Genomic DNA, 22,258 nt, shown 5'->3' with positions numbered 1-22,258 from the left:
GTTTTTTCAATGAGTACATACCTTGACAAGATTTTGAAGTAGTTCAAAATGGAACAGTCAAAGAAAGAGTTCTTGCCTATGTTACAAGGTATGAAATTGAGTAAGACTCAAAACCCGACCACGGCAGAAGATAGAAAGAGAATGAAAGTCATTCCCTATGCCTTGGCCATAGGTTCTATAAAGTATGCCATGCTGTGTACCAGATCTATTGTATACCCTACACTGATTTTGGCAAGGGAGTACAATAGTGATCTAGGAGTAGATCACTGGACAGCAGTCAAAATTATCCTTAGTGGAATAAGGATATGTTTCTCAATTATGGACGTGACAAAAAGGGTTCGTCGTAAAGGGTTACGTTGATGCAAATTTTGACACTGCTCTAGATGACTCTAAGTCTCAATCTGGATACATATTGAAAGTGGGAGCAATTAGCTAAGAGTAGCTCTGTGCAGAGCATTGTTGACATAGAAATTTGCAAAATACATACGGATCTGAATATGGCAGACCCGTTGACTAAACTTCTCTCACAAGCAAAACATGATCACACCTTAGTACTCTTTGGGTGTTAATCACATAGCAATGTGAACTAGATTACTGACTCTAGTAAACCTTTTGGGTGTTGGTCACATATCGATGTGAACTATGGGTGTTAACCACATAAAGTTGTGAACTATTGATGTTAGATCACACGGCGATGTGAACTAGATTATTGACTCTAGTGCAAGTGGGAGACTGAAGGAAATATGCCCTAGAGGCAATAATAAAGTTATTATTTATTTCTTATTTCATGATAAATGTTTATTATTCATGCTAGAATTGTATTAACTGGAAACATAATACATGTGTGAATACATAGACAAACAGAGTGTCACTAGTATGCCTCTACTTGACTAGCTCGTTAATCAAAGATGGTTATGTTTCCTAACCATAGACAAAGAGTTGTTATTTGATTAACGGGATCACATCATTAGGAGAATGATGTGATTGACTTGACCCATTCCGTTAGCTTAGCACTCGATCGTTCAGTATGTTGCTATTGCTTTCTTCATGACTTATACATGTTCCTATGACTATGAGATTATGCAACTCTCGTTTACCGGAGGAACACTTTGTGTGCTACCAAACGTCACAATGTAACTGGGTGATTATAAAGGAGCTCTACAGGTGTCTCCAAAGGTACATGTTGGGTTGGCGTATTTCGAGATTAGGATTTGTCACTCCGATTGTTGGAGAGGTATCTCTGTGCCCTCTCGGTAATGCACATCACATAAGCCCTGCAAGCATTGCAACTAATGAGTTAGTTGCGAGAAGATGTATTATGGAACGCGTAAAGAGACTTGCCGGTAACGAGATTGAACTAGGTATTGAGATACCGATGATCGAATCTCGGGCAAGTAACATACCAATGACAAAGGGAACAACGTATGTTGTTATGCGGTCTGACCGATAAAAATCTTCGTAGAATATGTAGGAGCCAATATGAGCATCCAGGTTCCGCTATTGGTTATTGACCGGAGACGTGTCTCGGTCATGTCTACATTGTTCTCGAACCCGTAGGGTCTGCACGCTTAAGGTTTCGATGACAGTTATATTATGAGTTTATGAGTTTTGATGTACCGAAGGAGTTCGGAGTCCCGGATGAGATCGGGGACATGACGAGGAGTCTCGAAATGGTCGAGACGTAAAGATCGATATATTGGACGACTATATTCAGACATCGGAAAGGTTCCGAGTGGTTCGGGTATTTTTCGGAGTATCGGGGAGTTACGGGAATACGGGAGAAGAAGTATATGGGCCTTATTGCGCTTTAGGGGAGAGCGAGAGGCAGGCCGCGCGCCCCCCCAAGGCCTAGTCCGAATTGGACTAGGGGGAGGGGCTGCGCCCCCTCCTTCCTTCTCTTCCCTCTTCCCCTTCCTTGTCTCCTACTCCTAATACTTGGAAGGACTCCTAGTTGGACTAGGAAAGGGGGAATCCTACTCCCGGTGGGAGTAGGACTCCCCTAGGGCGCGCCATAGAGAGGGCCGGTCCTCCCCTCCTCCACTCCTTTATATACGGGGGTAGGGGGCACCCCATAGACACACAAGTTGATCTTCGTGATCGTTCCTTAGCCGTGTGCGGTGCCCCCCTCCATGATATTACACCTCGGTCATATTGTAGCGGTGCTTAGGCGAAGCCCTGCGACGGTTGAACATCAAGATCGTCACCATGCCGTCGTGCTGACAGAACTCCTCCCCGAAGGTTTGCTGGATTGGAGCCCGGGGAGCGTCATCGAGCTGATCGTGTGCCAAGAACTCGGAGGTGCCCGAGTAACGGTGCTTGGATCGGTTGGACCGGGAAGACGTACGACTACTTCCTCTACGTTGCGTCAACGCTTCCGCTTCGGTCTACAAGGGTACGTAGACAACACTCTCCCCTCTCGTTGTTATGCATCACCATGATCTTGCGTGTGCGTAGGAAATTTTTTGAAATTACTACGTTCCCCAACCGTGCCACGTGGTTTCCCTTTAGCACCGGTTCGTGCTGAACCGGTACTAAGGGGGGAGGGGGCTTTAGTGCCCACACTTTAGTGCCGGTTACGGAACCGGCACTAAAGCCCCTTATGAACCGGTGCTATTGCCTGGTTCTGCACTAGTGTGGGGTCTGCTCTGAAGATTCCATGCCTATGGCGGAAGGAGCTCATCAACCTTCCGAACTGGACGCCTCCGCCTCCTCCTCCTCCTCCAGCGAGTCAGGGCACTCCGCCTCCTCCACCGCCTCCTCCTCCGGCGAGTGACGATCAGGGCCCTTGGCCGGCTCCTTCTCCGGCGTGTGGCGGCTCTCCAACTCCTTCTCCGCCTGCGCCGGCGCGCCCGAGCAGCCAACCTCCTCCTTCTCCGCCTTGTCAGCAAGGGCGGAAGAGACCCGCCGCCGCTCCGGCAGCTGCTCCGGCGCGTCGTAGTCCTTCTCCTCCGCCTCGTAAGCAAGTAAAGAAGACAACCGCTCCGCCTACTCGGCCGGCGTCTAGCATAAAACCAGAGGCGGGAGGACATACAGATTCGGTCCTTCTCTGAAGAGTCCACAGAAGTTACCATACGAGAGGACCCCGAAGGAGAACGCGAAGATCGCGCTAACCGAAGTGGATGACTGGTTTCAAGGGTTGAAAGCAAAGAGACATCCACCTCCGGAGGAGAAGGTAGATCCGGTGAAAGTGAAGCGCACTCTGGCTGCCCTGGCAAAACCACCCAAGTCTCCGCCAAAAGGCAACTATGAGCGCATTATTGCAAAGACATGGGCCGAAGCGGAGCGGTCGGGAAGTACAGTCAGTGATCAAAGGCTGAAAGAACGACGAGCAGCTGGGAAACAAATTTCCCAACTCGGCGAACAAGTGAAGCAATCATGCCCCCCGCTCAAGGTGCCTAGCGACATCGTCGATCCGAGGATGGTGCCCGGTTATTGCAATGTTGACAATTATCTGCCCGACGATGTACATTATGATCCCATGGAGGTGCAGATACACAGATACGAGTACGGGATGTTGGGGAACGTTGCAGAAAACAAAAAATTTCCTATGGTTTCACCAAGATCCATCTATGAGTTCATCTAGCAACGAGTGATCGGATTGCATCTACATACCTTTGTAGATCGCGAGCGGAAGCGTTCAAGAGAACGGGGATGAGGGAGTCGTACTCGACGTGATCCAAATCACCGGAGATCCTAGCGCCGAACGGACGGCACCTCCGCGTTCAACACACGTACAGTCAGTTGACGTCTCCTCCTTCTTGATCCAGCAAGGGGGAAGGAGAGGCTGATGAAGATCCAGCAGCACGACGGCGTGGTGGTGGATGCAGCAGTCACCGTAGCAGGGCTTCGCCGTTCTTCTGCGAGAGGGAGAGGTGTAGCAGGGGAGAGGGAGGCGCCAAGAGTCAAGGGCGCGGCTGCCCCTCCCTCCCCCCCTTTATATAGGCTCCCCAAGGGGGGGCGCCGGCCCTAGGAGATGGGATCTCCTAGGGGGGGCAGCGGCCAAGGGTGGAGTGGCCCCCAAGGCAAGTGGGGCGCCCCCCACCCTAGGGTTTCCAACCCTAGGCGCAGGGGGTGGGCCAAGGGGGGCGCACCAGCCCACTATTGGCTGGTTTTCCTCCCCAGTTCAGCCCATGGGGCCCTCCGGGATGGGTGGCCCCACCCGGTGGACCCCCGGGACCCATCCGGTGGTCCCGGTACAATACTGGTGACCCCCGAAACTCTCCCGATGGCCGAAACTGCACTTCCTATATATAATTCTTCACCTCCGAACCATTCCGGAACTCCTCGTGACGTCCGGGATCTCATCCGGGACTCCGAACAACGTTCGAGTTACTGCATATTCATATCTCTACAACCCTAGCGTCACCGAACCTTAAGTGTGTAGACCCTACGGGTTCGGGAGACATGTAGACATGACCGAGACGGCTCTCTGGTCAATAACCAACAGCGAGATCTGGATACCCATGTTGGCTCCCACATGCTCCTCGATGATCTCATCGGATGAACCACGATGTCGAGGATTCAAGGAACCTTGTATACAATTCCCTTTGTCAATCGGTACGTTACTTGCCCGAGATTCGATTGTCAGTATCCTAATACCTCGTTCAATCTCGTTACCGGCAAGTCACTTTACTCGTACCATAATGCATGATCCCGTGACCAGACACTTGGTCACTTTGAGCTCATTATGATGATGCATTACCGACTGGGCCCAGAGATACCTCTCCGTCATACGGAGTGACAAATCCCAGTCTTGATCCGTGTCAACCCAACAGACACTTTCGGAGATACCCGTAGTATACCTTTTTAGTCACCCAGTTACGTTGTGACGTTTGGTACACCCAAAGCATTCCTACGGTATCCGGGAGTTACACGATCTCATGGTCTAAGGAAAAGATACTTGACATTGGAAAAACTCTAGCAAACAAACTATACGATCTTGTGCTATGTTTAGGATTGGGTCTTGTCCATCACATCATTCTCCTGATGATGTGATCTCATTATCAATGACATCCAATGTCCATAGTCAGGAAACCATGCCTATCTGTTGATCAACGAGCTAGTCAACTAGAGGCTTACTAGGGACATGTTGGTGTCTATGTATTCACACATGTATTACAATTTCCGGATAACACAATTATAGCATGAATAAAAGACAATTATCATGAACAAGGAAATATAATAATAATCCTTTTATTATTGCCTCTAGGGCATATTTCCAACAGTCGCCCACTTGCACTAGAGTCAATAATCTAGTTACATTGTGATGAATCGAACACCCATGGAATTCTGGTGCTGATCATGTTTTGTTCTAGGGAGAGGTTTAGTCAATGGATCTGCTACATTCAGATCCGTATGTACTTTACAAATATCTATATCTTCATCTTGAACATTTTCACGAATGGAGTTGAAGCGACGCTTGATGTGCCTGGTCTTCTTGTGAAACCTGGGCTCCTTGGCAAGTGCAATAGCTCCAGTGTTGTCACAGAAGAGTTTGATCGGCCCCGATGCATTGGGTATGACTCCTAGGTCGGCGATGAACTCCTTCACCCAAATTGCTTCATGCGCTGCCTCCGAGGCTGCCATGTACTCCGCTTCACATCTAGTCTCGCCACAACGCTCTGCTTGCAACTGCACCAGCTTACTGCCCCACCATTCAAAATATACACATATCCGATTTGTGACTTAGAGTCATCCAGATCTGTGTCGAAGCTAGCGTCGACGTAACCCTTTACGACGAGCTCTTCGTCACCTCCATAAATGAGAAACATTTCCTTAGTCCTTTTCAGGTACTTCAGGATATTCTTGACCGCTGTCCAGTGTTCCTTGCCTGGATTACTTTGGTACCTTCCTACCAAACTTACGGCAAGGTTTACATCAGGTCTGGTACACAGCATGGCATACATAATAGACCCTATGGCTGAGGCATAGGGGATGACACTCATCTCTTCTATATCTTCTGCCGTGGTCGGACATTGAGCTGAGCTCAATTTCACACCTTGCAACACAGGCAAGAACCCCTTCTTAGACTGATCCATATTGAACTTCTTCAATATCTTATCAAGGTATGTGCTTTGTGAAAGACCTATGAGGCGTCTTGATCTATCTCTATAGATCTTGATGCCTAATATATAAGCAGCTTCTCCAAGGTCCTTCATTGAAAAACTCTTATTCAAGTAGGCCTTAATGCTGTCCAAGAGTTCTATATCATTTCCCATCAAAAATATGTCATCTACATATAATATGAGAAATGCTACAGAGCTCCCACTCACTTTCTTGTAAACGCAGGCTTCTCCATAAGTCTGCGTAAACCCAAACGCTTTGATCATATCATCAAAGCGAATGTTCCAACTCCGAGATGCTTGCACCAGCCCATAAATCGAGCGTTGGAGCTTGCACACCTTGTCGGCATTCTTAGGATCGACAAAACCTTTCGGCTGCATCATATACAATTCTTCCTTAAGGAAACCATTAAGGAATGTCGTTTTGACGTCCATTTGCCATATCTCATAATCATAGAATGCGGCAATTGCTAACATGATTCGGACGGACTTCAGCTTCGCTACAGGTGAGAAAGTCTCATCGTAGTCAACCCCTTGAACTTGTCGATAACCCTTAGCGACAAGCCTAGCTTTATAGATGGTCACATTACCATCCGCGTCTGTCTTCTTCTTAAAGATCCATTTATTTTCTATGGCTCGCCGATCATCGGGCAAGTCAGTCAAAGTCCATACTTCGTTTTCATACATGGATCCTATCTCGGATTTCATGGCTTCCAGCCATTTGTCGGAATCCGGGCCCGCCATTGCTTCTTCATAGTTCGAAGGTTCACCGTTGTCTAACAACATGATTTCCAAGACAGGGTTGCCGTACCACTCTGGTGCGGAACGTGTCCTTGTGGACCTACGAAGTTCAGTAGCAACTTGATCTGAAGTTTCATGATCATCATTGTTAACTTCCTCTCTAGTCGGTGCAGGCACCTCAGGAACATTTTCTTGAGTTGCGCCACTTTCCAGTTCAAGAGGTAATACTTCATCAGGTTCTACTTTCCTCCCACTTACTTCTTTCGAGAAAGGATCCATTCTTGGCAACAAAGATCTTGCCTTCGGATCTGAGGTAGAAGGTATACCCAATAGTTTCTTTAGGGTATCCTATGAAGACGCATTTTTCCGACTTGGGTTCGAGCTTTTCAAGTTGAAGTTTCTTGACATAAGCATCGCATCCCCAAACTTTTAGAAACGACAGCTTAGGTTTCTTCCCAAACCATAATTCATATGGTGTCGTCTCAACGGATTTCGACGGAGCCCTATTTAAAGTGAATGCGGCAGTCTCTAAAGCATAGCCCCAAAATGATAGCGGTAAATCGGTAAGACATCATAGATCGCACCATATCTAATAGAGTGCGATTACGACGTTCGGACACACCATTACGCTGAGGTGTTCCAGGCGGCGTGAGTTGTGAAACTATTCCACATTTTCTTAAGTGTGTGCCAAATTCGTGGCTCAAGTATTCTCCCCCACGATCTGATCGCAAGAACTTGATTTTCCTGTCACGTTGATTCTCAACCCCACTCTGAAATTCCTTGAACTTTTCAAAGGTCTTAGACTTGTGTTTCATTAAATAGATATACCCATATCTACTCAAGTCATCAGTGAGGGTGAGAACATAACGATAGCCACCGCGAGCCTCAACACTCATTGGACCGCACACATCAGTATGTATGATTTCCAATAAGTTGGTTGCTCGCTCCATTGTTCCTGAGAACGGAGTCTTGGTCATTTTACCCATGAGGCATGGCTCGCATGTGTCAAATGATTCGTAATCAAGAGACTCTAAAAGTCCATCTACATGGAGCTTCCTCATGCGTTTGACACCTATGTGACCAAGGCGGCAGTGCCACAAGTATGTGGGACTATCATTATCAACTTTACATCTTTTGGTATTCACACTATGAATATGTGTAACATTACGCTCGAGATTCATTAAGAATAAACCATTCACCATTGGAGCATGACCATAAAACATATCTCTCATATAAATAGAACAGCCATTATTCTCGGATTTAAATGAGTAGCCATCTCGAATTAAACGAGATCCTGATACAATGTTCATGCTCAAAGCTGGCACTAAATAACAATTATTGAGGTTTAAAACTAATCCCATAGGTAAATGTAGAGGTAGCGTGCCGACAGCGATCACATCGACCTTGGAACCATTCCCGACGCGCATCGTCACATCGTCCTTCGCCAGTCTCCGCTTATTCCGCAGCTCCTGCTTTGAGTTACAAATGTGAGGAACTGCACCGGTATCAAATACCCAGGAGCTACTACGAGTACCGGTAAGGTACACATCAATTACATGTATATCACATATACCTTTCGTGATGCCGGCCTTCTTGTCCGCTAAGTATTTGGGGCAGTTCCGCTTCCAGTGACCACTTCCCTTGCAATAAAAACACTCAGTCTCGGGCTTGGGTCCATTCTTTGGCTTCTTCCCGGCAGCTTGCTTACCGGGCGCGGCAACTCCCTTGCCGTCCTTCTTGAAGTTCTTCTTACCCTTGCCTTTCTTGAACTTAGTGGTTTTATTCACCATCAACACTTGATGTTCCTTTTTGACTTCTACCTCTTCTGATTTCAGCATTGCAAATACTTCAGGAATGGTCTTTTCCATCCCCTGAATATTGAAGTTCATCACAAAGCTCTTGTAGCTCGGTGGAAGCGACTGAAGGATTCTGTCAATGACCGCGTCATCCGGGAGATTAACTCCCAGCTGAGTCAAGCGGTTATGTAATCCAGACATAGTGAGTATGTGCTCACTGACAGAACTGTTTTCCTCCATCTTACAGCTGAAGAACTTGTCGGAGACTTCATATCTCTCGACCCGGGCATGAGCTTGAAAAACCATTTTCAGCTCTTCGAACATCTCATATGCTCCGTGTCTCTCAAAACGCTTTTGGAGCCCCGGTTCTAAGCTGTAAAGCATGCCGCACTGAACGAGGGAGTAATCATCGGAACGTGTCTGCCAAGCGTTCATAACGTCTTGTTCTGCAGGGAGAGCAGGTGCTTCACCTAGCGGTGCTTGTAGGACATAATCTTTCTTGGTAGCTATGAGGATGATCCTCAGGTTCCGGACCCAGTCCGTATAGTTGCTGCCATCGTCTTTCAGCTTGGTTTTCTCTAGGAACGCGTTGAAGTTGAGTACAACGTTGGCCATTTGATCTACAAGATATGTAAAGGTTTTAGACTAAGTTCATGATAATTAAGTTCATCTAATCAAATTATTCAATGAACTCCCACTCAGATAGACATCCCTCCAGTCATCTAAGTATAACATGATCCGAGTTAACTAGGCCGTGTCCGATCATCACGTGAGACGGACTAGTCAACGTCGGTGAACATCTTCATGTTGATCGTATCTTCTATACGACTCATGCTCGACCTTTCGGTCTTCTGTGTTCCGAGGCCATGTTTGTACATGCTAGGCTCGTCAATTCAACCTAAGTGTTTGCATGTGTAAATCTGTCTTACACCCGTTGTATGTGAACGTTGGAATCTATCACACCCGATCATCATGTGGTGCTTCGAAACAACGAACTGTCGCAACGGTGCACAGTTAGGGGGAACACTTTCTTGAAATTATTATGAGGGATCATCTTATTTACTACCGTCGTTCTAAGTAAACAAGATGTAAAACATGATAAACATCACATGCAATCAAATAATAATAGTGACATGATATGGCCAATATCACATAGCTCCTTTGATCTCCATCTTGGGGCTCCATGATCATCTTGTCACCGGCATGACACCATGATCTCCATCATCATGATCTCCATCATCGTGTCTCCATGAAGTTGCTCGCCAACTATTACTTCTACTACTATGGCTAACACGTTTAGCAATAAAGTAAAGTAATTTACATGGCGTTTCTCAATGACACACAGGTCATACAAAAAATAAAGACAACTCCTATGGCTCCTGCCGGTTGTCATACTCATCGACATGCAAGTCGTGATTCCTATTACAAGAACATGATCTCATACATCACATATATCATTCATCACATCCTTTTGGCCATATCACATCACAAGGCATATACTGCAAAAACAAGTTAGACGTCCTCTAATTGTTGTTGCAAGTTTTACGTGGCTGCAAGAGGGTTCTAGCAAGAACGTTTTCTTGCCTACGTTAAAGCCACAACGTGATTTGTCAACTTCTATTTACCCTTCATAAGGACCCTTTTTGTCGAATCCGCTCCAATTAAAGTGGGAGAGACAGACACCTGCCAGCCACTTTATGCAACTAGTGCATGTTAGTCGGTGGAACCGGTCTCAAGTAAGCGTACGTGTAAGGTTGGTCCGGGCCGCTTCATCCCACAATGCCGCTGAAGCAAAATAAGACTAGTAGCGGCAAGAAAGCTGACAACATCTACGCCCACAACAAATTGTGTTCTACTCGTGCAAAGAGAACTACGCATAAATCTGGCTCTGATACCACTGTTGGGGAACGTAGGAGAAAACAAAAAATTTCCTACGGTTTCACCAAGATCCATCTATGAGTTCATCTAGCAACGAGTGATCGGATTGCATCTACATACCTTTGTAGATCGCGAGCGGAAGCGTTCAAGAGAACGGGGATGAGGGAGTCGTACTCGGCGTGATCCAAATCACCGGAGATCCTAGCGCCGAACGGACGGCACCTCCGCGTTCAACACACGTACGGTCAGCGTGACGTCTCCTCCTTCTTGATCCAGCAAGGGGGAAGGAGAGGTTGATGAAGATCCAGCAGCACGACGGCGTGGTGGTGGATGCAGCAGTCACCGTAGCAGGGCTTCGCCGTTCTTCTGCGAGAGGGAGAGGTGTAGCAGGGGAAGAGGGAGGCGCCAAGAGTCAAGGGCGCGGCTGCCCCTCCCTCCCCCCCTTTATATAGGCTCCCCAAGGGGAGGCGCCAGCCCTAGGAGATGGGATCTCCTAGGGGGGGCGGCGACCAAGGGTGGAGTGGCCCCCAAGGCAAGTGGGGCGCCCCCCCCCACCCTAGGGTTTCCAACCCTAGGCGCAGGGGATGGGCCAAGGGGGGCGCACCAGCCCACTATGGGCTGGTTCCCCTCCCCACTTCAGCCCATGGGGCCCTCCGGGATGGTGGCCCCACCCGGTGGACCCCGGGACCCATCCGGTGGTCCCGGTACAATACCGGTGACCCCCGAAACTCTCCTGATGGCCGAAACTGAACTTCCTATATATAATTCTTCACCTCCGGACCATTCCGGAACTCCTCTGACGTCCGGGATCTCATCCGGGACTCCGAACAACGTTCGAGTTACTGCATATTCATATCTCTACAACCCTAGCGTCACCGAACCTTAAGTGTGTAGACCCTACGGGTTCGGGAGACATGTAGACATGACCGAGACGGCTCTCCGGTCAATAACCAACAGCGGGATCTGGATACCCATGTTGGCTCCCACATGCCCCTCGATGATCTCATCGGATGAACCACGATGTCGAGGATTCAAGGAACCTCGTATACAATTCCCTTTGTCAATCGGTACGTTACTTGCCCGAGATTCGATTGTCAGTATCCTAATACCTCGTTCAATCTCGTTACCGGCAAGTCACTTTACTCGTACCATAATGCATGATCCCGTGACCAGACACTTGGTCACTTTGAGCTCATTATGATGATGCATTACCGAGTGGGCCCAGAGATACCTCTCTGTCATACGGAGTGACAAATCCCAGTCTTGATCCGTGTCAACCCAACAGACACTTTCGGAGATACCCGTAGTATACCTTTATAGTCACCCAGTTACGTTGTGACGTTTGGTACACCCAAAGCATTCCTACGGTATCCGGGAGTTACACAATCTCATGGTCTAAGGAAAAGATACTTGACATTGGAAAAACTCTAGCAAACGAACTATACGATCTTGTGCTATGTTTAGGATTGGGTCTTGTCCATCACATCATTCTCCTAATGATGTGATCTCGTTATCAATGACATCCAATGTCCATAGTCAGGAAACCATGACTATTTGTTGATCAACGAGCTAGTCAACTAGAGGCTTACTAGGGACATGTTGGTGTCTATGTATTCACACATGTATTACAATTTCCGGATAACACAATTATAGCATGAATAAAATACAATTATCATGAACAAGGAAATATAATAATAATCCTTTTATTATTGCCTCTAGGGCATATTTCCAACACGGGAAGCCTCTCGTCAAAGATGAAAAATCTTTAACAACGATGATGCGAAGATTACATGATTGGTACTTGAAAATCTGCAGAGAGTCTGGGGGGAGGAGTACTTTGTATGCGAGAGTTAAACCGGAGCATGACCTCGTTGGAATTGAACTGTTGCCTATTCCATTTGAGGAGTTCTATCAGTTTTTCAATCAATTGGCCCTCGATAAAACAACGGTCACCTGCTACTGTCTGTAAGTACTACTACTTCTGTCATTAAGTCTCTCTATATAGCTCATCTCTTTCATTGCATGTATTTATAATTATCCTCACTATATTATGTAGATTGAAGATCGCCGAATTGAAGAAAAGACAAATCGGTGATATTGGGTTCGTTAACACATATCTCATAGATGCAACTGAGGTTGAACATCGTCCCGAAGATACCGAGGCCAACTTGCTACGATCATTCAAAAAAATGAAAACAAAGATATAATACTCTTTCCTTACAACTTCAAGTGAGTGTTACTGTCTTGTGCATATTCGGTTTCCCTTATGTATTAGTCCAGGTTATAGTAATGTAATTGATGAGTTATGCATGCGTGCGCAGGTACCACTATATTCTCCTAGAGATTAGGCTTGAGCATGGAGTAGTAGCTATCTTGGACTCTAAACGAAAAGATCCCAAGGAGTATGCGGACATGACTGAAATCCTCAGGAAGTAAGTTAAATCGGTCATTATCCACCATATCAGCAACTTTGTTCATTTCCTGATATCAAGTAATTGTTTTCTTTGTCCGGCCGGGTTTGGAGAAAATTCACCAGAAAAGTTCCGGGACTGCCGAAGGAGCTGGAATTTAGACACCCGAAAGTAAGTACTATAGTAGCATGTTCCGCGCATCTCCTAGTGATTCAAGCGCTAGTTTCATCAATACCATTTAGCATTCTTTCTTATCAGTTTGGTTGACCTCTATTTCTTGTAAAGTGGTTGTGGCAGGAACAAGGGAATGATTTCTGTGGATACTACGTCTGCGAGTCCATCCGCCACATGACCTGTGAGCGGGGCGGGTACTCTGACGAACAATATGAAGTACGTAAATAACAACATTCACAATTTTATTTTATTACCATCATTTGTGTTGAGTTTCATTCATTCATATATATATGTATTGACCCCCTTCTTCAAATTAGATGTTTCGGAAGCGGGATGAACTCCTAGCACCAGCTCGCATGCGAGCAATTCAAGAGGAATTGGCGGCATTCTTTCTTGACCACGTGATCGCTGAAGACGGAGAATACTATGTGGACCATGAGTCCGTATTATTATATTTGTAAGAGATAATTATTGTATATATGTAGCCGGTAGTGTCGGATAGATATACGAGAACTTGTTGTTCGACCAATCTCTCGGAGAAGGAGAGGTGGTCGATATCACTTCTCTCTGTATGCATATATGTTCATGACGATCTTCTGTTTTCTTCGTTTGCTTACTAGCTAGCTAGCGTGTCTGGTCCTCTCTATACGTATGTATAGTACGTAGCGTCGACCAAGCACGGACATAAGAGAGGACACTTCACTCTATTAATTATAGCTAGCTAACACAATATATGAAACACCTAAAGTAACCCCCCAAAACCCCCAAAACCCCCAAACCCCCCTCCCTTTCAAAAACAAAAAACAAAAACCCCAGCCACAGAAATGCTGACGCGTCGATGCCTATTGGTCCCGGTTGGTGCCACCAACCGGGACCAAAGGGTCTCCTGCCTGGGCTCCGCCCACAGGCCACGTGGAGGCCCATCTGTCCCGGTTCTGGATTGAACCGGGATTAAAGGGACAGGGCATTAGTACCGACCCTTTAGTCCCGGTTCTAGAACCGGGACAAAAGGCCCTTACGAACCGGGACTACAGGCCCTTTTTCTACCAGTGGCAACTCCAGGGCGCTCGTCTTTAGGAGCACGTGCACATAGATTTCTCAGCTGTTATCGAGAAGGTCAAGCTGGCTCCGATAGAGGAGAGATGACAGTGGCACGTCAACTGCTTGTTCTAACGGTAGTAGTGATTTTGTTCGGTGGTCTCTGAATCTCGATGTAATTTTTATTATGTTTGAGATATTTTGTACTTCGGTGAACTTTTATAATAGATCTGATTCTTCACAAAAAAAGGCTCTCCTTCTATCATCATTCCGACTTTGTGTCAAGGGAGTATGCCAGCATAGAGCATTTTGAGATTAAATACCGCCAATTTTTATTTTATTTTATTTTTAAAAAGGAGTCTTTATATACTTCCTGTATCTGGATATGAAGGGCCTAATTTGTAATTCGAAATTTACTTTGACAGTCCACCAAATCAATACTACTATAACAAATATTTCATATAGTATTTATCTTGTTGACAATCAAAATAAATCTTGAAATACGAATTAGATCCTACATACTTCTTTTGTCCTATAATGTAAGACATTTTTATACATTAGTTTAGTGTCAAAAAACGACTTACATTATAAGAAGGAGGTAGTATATCCGAACGCATCTAATTAGATTCTAGGTTGCCAAGGGTCACGTGGCTGGTAGGTTCGCTCAGAAGACTAATGGCTCCCGAGGTCAATCACGTTCTGGCTATTATCAAAAGCAGTGGACCTGTTTTCCGCGTCAAAAAAAAGGCGTAGGCCCAATGGCTTGGCAACTCAGTTTACAAAACATACTGGGAACTACGCTTATGTGTTTGTTCCTAGTTGTATGAGATGATTGTACATTCCGAAAGACATTCATTTTTTACCAACTACAATTGCCTTTAGCCCGGCCAAGTTTGACATTCATAAATTTATACCGGTCAAACACACTCTGTCCATTACAAAGTATGGTGTATATACATTTTTTACGAATCAAAGCTTTGCAAAGTTTGATCCAATTTGTAAAAGATTATCAACATCACTAATACGACATAAACAGAATCTAAAAGTGTATTTCATAATGCATCTAATGGTATTGATTTAATATTATAGACATAGACATTCCTGTCTATAGACTTAGTCAAAGTTTATTTTTCTTGAATTTCGAAAAACAAATATATATATATATATATATGCAATGATTGTACATTCACTGTATATAAACACTGTAATTTTTAATGCAGAAGTATATAGATTCCACTGTTAGTAAGAAAAAATATTCTGCAAAATTATTTCGTCGATAAGATCTTATCGACGAAGGACAACGTGCTTGTTCTGCAAAAATATTTCACATATTATAAGTGAAAAAGATTGTCCAACCATTAATTTGTGGACTGAAAAGTCAGATATGTTCGACGAATAGAGTAATTTTCTTTAGAGAAAAATCCTTATTTGACATTATTTTAAAATCTGCTTCCTTATTTAATACTGGAAATTTTTTTCTTTCCTATTTAACACAAGTTTTAAATTTTATTCTCTATATGACATTTCCGTTCATTTTGAGCCTAAGTGACACATGAAAAGACTCTTTTACCCCTCATGTAATATGTGTGTGGGGAGCAATAGCATGCACACACAGCATCAGCGCGAGGGCAGGAGCACACACGCAGCAACACATACACACGCACCAACACACACGCAACAACACGCACGCGCACGTGCACAGACACACGCGCACACACACGCAACAACACGCATGCGCACGTGCACACACACACGCACACACACGCAGCAACACACATGCCCGCGCACACACACGCAGCAGCACACACGCACGCAGCACACACACACACACATACACACACACGCAGCAGCAACATACACGCAGGCAGCACATAGGCACGTAACAGCACACACACGCAGCAGCACACATGCACACACACATGCAGCAGCAGAACACATGTGCGCGTGCACCCATACACGCAACAGCACACACGCGCGCGCACACATACCCGCATGAGGGGCAAAATCGTCTTTTCAGGTGTCATTTAGGCTCAAAATGGACGGAAGTGTCGTATAGGAAATAAAATTTAAGACTAGTGTCAAATAGGGAAGAAAAATATTTCTAATGTCAAATAAGTAATCAGATTTTAAGACAGTGTCAAATAAGGAAGTTTTTCTTTTTTTTTATGTGAAGCAACACATCTTCACAAAAACAGGAACTTCATGACCATACCATTTTATTTTCCAAAATGACAAATTGGAACCCAGAAAGGACGATATATATTTGCCTAAATTACGGATGTGTCCTTTAACACAAGTTACACATACAATTTGCTTACATCAAATGATCACCGGATCTTTATGAGTGCCACATGGACACAAATTCAAGAAAGCATGTAACCAACTTTCACATCGAAAATTACTTTTTGCTCAGAAAGACAGATTAGCTCCCTGACTAAGCCATTTTTCGGTCTAAACACAAGGCCACCCTGATCATTAACCATCACTGCTGCTTTATGATGAGTTAAAGAGTTCATAAGCTAAGCTGCAAAATTAACAGGGAAACCTTTTTGCCACATTAATATTTTCTAAAATACTCATCAATTTTGTCACCAGTTTTTAAAAAATTACTTTAAAGAAGAAGAAAAAACTACTTTTTCATGTGCACTTCATGTAAGATCCCATGCAACAACACCACACTATCTAAAATGTACATCTTTTTAATAAATGGGGTCTAAACAGGGAAAATTATGTTATCAACTATACTAAAATAGCCATATTATTAATGCTTTTAGTGAGAGAAAAATAACAACACATTACACAAACATATAGGCATAGACCGTTGTATTTTAGCAGCACCCACACGTTTTAGTGAAAAGTTAAAACCCCATAATTAAATCTGGTGAGATCCATCCTACCATGATAAAACTCATGAAACAAATACAGTAAATCATTTCACAAAAGTAGACCAAAAACGTTGGTAAAACTCAGCAGGGAACCATACTGGACAAGGAACCCTATTGTCTTTCATTTGAAAAACAAGCTACTCCCTCCGATCGCCGACTTAGTATAATTTTGTACTTAGTACAAAGTTGTACTAAGTCGGAAAAAATTAATAGGGATCGGAGGGAGTGCATAATTTATCTAGAGTCCTAAAAATGTTCTGTTATTATCATCCAGATCATAAGGCATGGGGAATCTACAGAAATATTCACTATCATCTAGAAGAAAAATCAGTTTTTAAATAAAATGTTTTAATAGAAATAGAAAGCACTTTCTTCTACTTCTTATAAAACCGTAAGTAATTTAAATTACACCATTAAGAGTCTTCATTAATTTCCTAGCCCTACACTACCATTTTTCTAAAGCACATCAACAACATAAATAATTAAACAAGATTTGGTTAACTAAAGGATCACGATCATCTCCAAGGAAGCAACATAGTTCAATTTGAAAGGCCCTTCAACTTTCTGTTGAGACATGACAAAATGTAACACAAGAGGGGAATGCTCACAACTAATCCTAGGTATAACTCTCATAAGCACCAAAGCAAACATATGTTTCGAAGACAAAGAAACAAGAATCCTATATAGCTTTTCAAAAGTAGGATGTTCTGTATTATTACTTCACATACTCTCCCAGCCATCTCTATTTCTGTATGGTCCCATTGCGCAATAATAGCATTGAAAAGATGCCACCATTTAGGTAATCTTCTATCTAATGAATCCATTCCTTTTTCTAAACATTGAAGCCACCACAAGCTATAATAGGGAAAGCATTATTATCAAAAACATGCACAAGCTCAACTAAGAAGATTTTCTTATATACATATGGAGCACCATAAATGTTAACAAAATTCCATATATCCCGAGGCCGAGAGCATTTGTCCTTAGGAGCAATATGTGCTCGTCACGTCAAGGCTACAAGGGATAAAGGTAGAAACTTCTGTTGTAGTGCTATCACTATTCGCTACAATGTCTGCCATGAAACTAACAATTCCAGTTAGATATGAAAGTGAAACTGAAGCACCAGGACCTAAGTCTAAAACTTTTATTTTCCAGTTCATTTAAATTAAAACACCACCTTTTAGTTTCTTGAACACCTAAATATCTCAACATGTAATCGCGAATAGCATTTCTGAGGAAATTCCTCCTTACTTCCTCATCTAGCCCTCTGGCATTTCAGAACATGCCTGCCATCAGAATACTATTGTCCTACCTCTACCCCATAGGAAAATCTCTACCCTAGTTCCTCTCAATTAAAAATTTCTTACTCATAAGACTAGCCAATCCCTGTACTACATCAACTAAAAAACCATCTTCATCTGAAAATAACTCCTGAATAAGCTCAATATCTGAACTATTTAACATAGAAGTACCACACTCAGGCTCCTTTTTACCTTTTTCACTAGTAGAATGGGAAATGTTGCCTCTAGCATCCTCTAAATCTCAAATATTTTGAATAGTTTTCTCTACTTCTATTGGATTACCTCCTAGTTTCACACCAACTCTACTGTAGCATATGCATGCTGTAAAGTAGCATCCTTAATTTTTGATATTTACTATATTCTTGAAAAGTGGGTAACCGCTCCCCTCCTACCATCTACCGATAGTTCTCATTTTTGGTGTATGCATGTTTCTACAGCAGAGGAGCTCATGAACAAGAATGCACTCGTGCAAGCAATCATCTGGCCTCAGACATCAGCAGAGGTTGAGTTATTTGCTAGCATGGCGAAACACAACAATATCCCCGATTCTTTCTCTCTCTGCCACCATGCCAACATCGAGTTCTTCACAAGGATGCTTCTTCTTGCACACCGCAGCCAACAGCAACTCTCAGCTGGCCACGCCTATTGCGGCCATTCTCGAGGCATTCGCGTGGCACTCTGCCATCCTGTTGCACGAGGACTCACCCTATGGCATCAGCATTCTCTCGGCACTGGTCCACGCGTTCCAGGGGTCACGCGGCCTAACAGATTCTGTGGCTGTGCCCGCCGATGCAACAGACAGCCGCCTCGACGTGGCACTCCTTGCCATCAAGGCCATGCCGGCACGGGTGTACATCGTGCACATGCTCCCCGCTCTAGCGGTCCGCCTCTTTCACCGGGCCATGGTCCTGGGCATGATGTCGGAGGGGTATGTCTGGATCAGCACCACCGACATTGGTGAAGCTGCGTACAACCTCGGTGGCATTGATAACATGCAGGGTGTTGTCAGCCTGCGGCCTCATGTGCAGGAAACAGACCAAGTCAAGAGCTTCTCAAGACGAATGAATGTAAGGCTTAGCCAGGATAGCACTGCTACCGATGACCCGAGTGCCCCCATGTCTCTGATATGGTTGTATGACACAGCATGGGCAGCTGCGGCTGCAGCTGAGGTTTCCTTCCGATCAGCAGAACGAACTACATTTCTTGATGCTCTGGTCGCTGCCAACTTCGACGGCCTGGCAGGAAGATTCAGGCTGGTCGATGGGCAGCGACAAGTCTTGGCGTACGAGATCGTGAATGCCTTCAGCAAAGGTGAAAGGACGGTGGGTTTCTGGACGCCTGGGTCTGGGATCACGACGAGCTTGGACCTCAAGAGTGCACGCAAAGAGCTGAAACAGATAGTCTGGCCAGGCGAAACGGCCGCCGTGCCGATCGGGTGGAGCATGTCACCAAACGGCCGACTACTTCGCGTCGCCGTCCCGGTGAAGCGTGGATTCAGCCAATTCGTGGAGATCTCCAGCAACCCGAGCAGCGCCACCGAGAGAGTGACAGGCTACTGCATAGATGTGTTCCACGCCGTCATGACAAAGCTGAAGTATCCAGTTGTGTACAGTTATGTGCCAGTTAATGACAGCTCTGACTCCGAGTCATACGAAAGGCTTGTAGAGCTGGTGCCTGACAAGGTTAGTAGGAGCATGGTAACAGTCTAGCACTGAACTTTTTTACGTGGTAGTTCTAGTAATACTTGTGCCTAGAGATTAACAAGTTGAACTTTGTTGAAGTCGTCTTCGCAGAAGGCGGACGCGGTGGTTGGGGACGTCACGATCACCGCGAGCAGGATGAAGCTGGTTTCCTTCACGATGCGGTTGGGGACGCCGACACAGGCTGGTCAATGATCGTGGCAGAGCAAGACAACAGCAACAGCATGTGGATCTTCGTGAAGCCGCTGACACCGGGACTCTGGCTCACCAGTCTTGCCTTCTTCTTCTTCACCGGTTTCGTCGTGTGGGCAATCGAGCACAAAGACAACCCTCGATTCCATGGCACACCGTGGAATCAATTCGGCATCCTCATGTACTTCGCATTCTCGACCATGGTCTTCTCCCACAGTAAAGCACCACCACATCCCATCGCTTTTTTCTACCTACAGATACTGCATGTATATGTAGCAGCGGAAAAAAACACGCTATAGCAAAATAGCACCGGCCTTAAAATCCGCTATTAGTGTGCTATATTGTTCGTGCTATTAGCGGTCAGCGAGTCATTCCTTAGCATGTTGTAGCGTGCTATTTTTTTCAGTGATATGTAGACTAGAACTAATAGTTTGCAGCACTTGCTTGCAGAGGAGAAGCTGGAGAGCAACCTATCAAAGTTCGTGGTCATCATGTGGGTGTTTGTTGTGCTGATCCTGACGACAAGCTACACGGCAAACCTGTCCTCGATACTGACGATACGGCACCTCCAACCAGCGATTAACAACCTGAGAGAGTGGAACTATGTGGGGTATCAGGAGGGTTCCTTCATCGGGGGCATCCTCAAGGAGATGGGCTTCGAAGAGGCGAGGTTGAGGACGTACTCCTCCATGGATCAATACGCCGGCGCCCTCAAGAAAGGGTCGGACAACGGAGGCATCACGGCGATCTTCGATGAGGTGCCATACCTGAGGCTCTTCCTGTCACGCTATTGTGAAGGCTACTCCATGGCCGGTCCGACCTACAAGAGCGGCGGGTTTGGATTCGTATGTGTTCCCAACATTTTTTATACCCATTTCAGTATCGAATGTTTACTTACGAATATGGAACAACTATAAGTTTTCATGTTATTCAGGTTTTCCCAATGGGATCCCCTCTGGCGGTGGATGTGTCGCGTGCCATCCTGGAGCTGGCGGAGGAGGATAAGCTTGCCCGCATCGAGAACAAGTGGTTCGGCCACCCCGGGGCGTGCGTGGGTAGGGGCAACGGCGGGGCCGACGCTAGGCTGGGGCTGTGGAGATTCGGTGGGCTGTTCCTCACCAACGGTATCGTCTCGTGCCTCATGCTCCTTATCCACCTCGCTAAGTTTGTCTACGAGGAGCGCGGCGAGCCCAGTGCCGACGCCGATGCAGAGCTCTCGGTCGCAGCGGGAGCACTGACATGGCTACGTGCGTGTCTCCGGTGCTTCGACGCCTTCCAGGGGCCACGAGGCCAGCCCGTGAGCAACAGCCGCCGGGTGGATGAGCCAAATCATCAGGGTCTGGCCGACGGATCTACAGAGCAAGAACGAGCCACGGGAGACTCTATAGTCTCTGCTCCCGTGGATTACTCGGATTCTCGGAGAAACTCTGCTTCTGCCCCTGTTCCGGAACAAATCTTAGCACCCATAGGTGCCGTTTGATAGGGTGGCCGGTTCATGAACATATGGCAGCCTCGGCGTCCATATAATGCAGGATATATATAGATGATAGATAGACTCATCTTGGTACGCTTGGCTTAGAAATCTAAATATATCAGGTACTTACTAAAGTAAGAAACTAAAGTGGATAGTTGATAGGCAATGTTCTGTTCCAGAACTGTGACAATCACATCAGATATAAGAAAAGAAATTGCATACATTATATTAGCTGATTAAAAAGGCTTGCTGTGATAGAAGGAAATATTGCCATTAGCACATTGAGAAATATAAGCTTGCCTCGAGAAACTAAGTCAAGGTTCCTATGTATTCTGTTCAGTGCGAAGTTGGAAATTAACCTTTTTACACCAGAGTGAAAAACGCGTGGCTCAGTTACTCGGAATTTTGCATCCCTGGAAAAGGCAGAACCTATAATGTAGACAATTCTTGCTGACCTTAACTATAATAATTGCCGAAATAACACAGTAGGTTCAGGAAAAAGGAAAAAAAAGAGCAGTGGTTAATTTGATGGAAGAACAGGATGACTAGAAAATTGATTCCTACTTGAAGAGTGCCTAATCACATGGATAAGCTCACATTAGGACA

General features: G+C 45.4%; 1 pseudogene; it reads left to right on the top strand.

Annotated features, from left to right (window-relative positions):
* The first annotated feature begins 18,707 nt into the window (after window positions 1-18,707).
* LOC125518493 lies at window positions 18,708-21,832 on the top strand (annotated as a pseudogene).
* Window positions 21,833-22,258: the final 426 nt, after the last annotated feature.

Source organism: Triticum urartu, chromosome 7, assembly GCF_003073215.2.
Source record: "Triticum urartu cultivar G1812 chromosome 7, Tu2.1, whole genome shotgun sequence".
Lineage (NCBI taxonomy): Eukaryota > Viridiplantae > Streptophyta > Magnoliopsida > Poales > Poaceae > Triticum > Triticum urartu.
The sequence above is the reverse complement of the archived record's forward strand: the minus strand, read 5'-3'. Positions and strand labels throughout refer to the sequence as shown.